This window comes from Gossypium raimondii, chromosome 9 (genome assembly GCF_025698545.1).
Source record: "Gossypium raimondii isolate GPD5lz chromosome 9, ASM2569854v1, whole genome shotgun sequence".
Lineage (NCBI taxonomy): Eukaryota > Viridiplantae > Streptophyta > Magnoliopsida > Malvales > Malvaceae > Gossypium > Gossypium raimondii.
This window is the reverse complement of record NC_068573.1, coordinates 32,171,853-32,174,266: the sequence shown is the minus strand read 5'-3', so window position 1 is coordinate 32,174,266 and position 2,414 is coordinate 32,171,853. Positions and strand designations below refer to the sequence as shown.

The window sequence follows — 2,414 nt, the reverse complement described above, 5'->3', positions numbered from 1 at the left end:
ATGGTATGCATAGAAATGCAATATTTTTAAATAATGTAAAAAACTATGGTCAAGTTTTGACTAAAAACAAACATATTGATAGTGATAAAAAGAAACTAATTAAATTAAAGTTCTTTCTTTGGCCCAATTATCGATCAGAAGATTTAGCTTGTATGAATCGATATTGGTTTAATACTAATAACGGCAGTCGTTTCAGTATGATAAGGATCCGTATGTGGAAAGCGTCTGAAAATTCATTAATGGTCCATTTTAATGGTACATTTTCCCCTATATTATGTATGTATCGTGCCGGGTATATGAAAACAAATAGATGGTCACAAGGATTGTCTTACATTTTATTCTGATACACGATACTAATTTAATGACATACATATCAATTAGATTGACAAATGAATCAACAAAATCTTCTTATTTGAACTCTCAAATTTTCTCTTTTGTAGAAATATCTCTCTTTTTTATCCCTATACGAATCAAACCGAAACTCGGATTGATTAATTTTATTTGAAAAAAATGATAAAAGTTCATAGCGAGCTTAAAATCATCGTGTTTATCAAAATGACTGGTATTATTATTACTGATCAGTAAAATTCACATTCAAAAAAAAAAGGAAAATTTTTTGGTTTTATGGTAAAAAATTCATTCATCTCAGTTATTTTTCAAGAAAAAAAACAAGGGGTTTGTTCAATTTTAAATAGTTAGTTTCACCAATAAGATCTTCGTACTTCACATTTGGAATTGCACAAAAAAGACTATTTATCTAAGAGAGGCCTACGTAAAATTCTAGGAAAACATCAACGACTGCTATCTTATTTATTAAAGACAAATAAAATATGTTATAAAGAATTAATTTGTGAGTTGGATATTTGGGAATAAAAAATTCGTTAATTTGCAAATTTTGAATTAGTTAATTTATTGGATTTTCATTTTGATGTACTTGTTTTCGTTTTCAACAATTCATGTAAGAATGAATCGAGGAAAAACTTATGAATCTATCAGCTACAGAAAAAGACCTTATGATAGTCAATATGGGGCTTCAATGCATGGTGTTCTTCGTCTCATCATTACTCTAGATGGTGAAGATGTTGTTTAATGTGAACCAATATTAGGTTATTTACAAAGAGGAATGGAAAAAACTATGGAAAACTGAACAATTATACAATATTTGCCTTATGTAACGCGTTGGGATTATTTAGCCACTATGTTCACGGAAGCAATAACCGTAAATGGACCAAAATAGTTTGGGAATATTCAACTCCCTAAAAGGGCCAGCTATATCAGAGTAATTATGTTGGAGTTGAGTCGTATAGTTTCTCATCTGTTATGGCTTGGACCTTTTATGGCAGATATTGGTGCACAGACCCCCTTTTTTATATTTTCAGAGAAAGAGAATTAGTATATGATCTATTCGAAGCTACCACTGGTATGAGAATGATGCATAATTATTTTCGTATCGGAGGAGTGGCAGCCGATCTACCTTATGGCTAGACAGATAAATGTTTGGATTTCTGTGATTATTTTTTAATAAGAATTGTTGAATATCAAAAACTTATTACGCAGAATCCTATTTTTTTAGAATGAGTTGAAGGGATAGGCGTTATTGGTGGAGAAGAAGCAATAAATTGGGGTTTATCTGGCCTAATGCTACGAGCATTTGGAATCAAATGGGATCTTCAGAAAGTTGATCATTATAAGTGTTACGACGAATTTGATTGGGAAATCCAGTGGCAAAAAGGAGATTTATTAGTTCATTATTTCGTCCGAATCAGTGAAATGACGGAATGTATAAAAATAATTCAACAGGCCTTAGAAGGAATTCTGAGTGGTCCCTATGAGAATTTAGAAATCTGATGCTTTGATAGAGAAATGGATCCAGAATGGAATGATTTTGAATATCGATTCATTGGTAAAAAACCTTCTCCCACATTTGAATTATTGAGACAAGAACTATATGCGAGAATAGAAGCCCCAAAGGGAAAATTAAGAATTTTTCTGATAAGGGATCAAAGCGGTTTTCCTTAGAGATGGAAAATTCGCCTGTTGAGTTTTATCAATTTGCAAATTCTTCCTCAGTTAGTTAAAAGAATGAAATTGGTTGATATTATGACGATACTAGGTAGCATAGATATCATTATGGGAGAAGTGGATCGTTGAAATGATAATTTATACGACAAAAGTAGAAGATATCAATTACTTTTACACATTGGTATCTTTAAAAGAGGTCTATGGGATCATATGGATGTTGGTCCCTATTTTGACTCTTGTATTGGGAATCACAATAGGGGTACTAGTAATTGTATGGTAAGAAAGAGAAATATCTGCAGGAATACAACGTATTGGGCCTGAATACACCGATCCTTTGGGCATTCTTCAAGCGCTAGTAGATGGAACAAAACTACTTTTCAAAGAAAATATTC

The 2,414-nt window shown here is 31.7% G+C and overlaps 1 pseudogene; it reads left to right on the top strand.

Annotated features, from left to right (window-relative positions):
- Window positions 1-915: 915 nt before the first annotated feature.
- On the top strand, window positions 916-2,019 carry LOC128032482 (NAD(P)H-quinone oxidoreductase subunit H, chloroplastic-like; annotated as a pseudogene).
- Window positions 2,020-2,414: the final 395 nt, after the last annotated feature.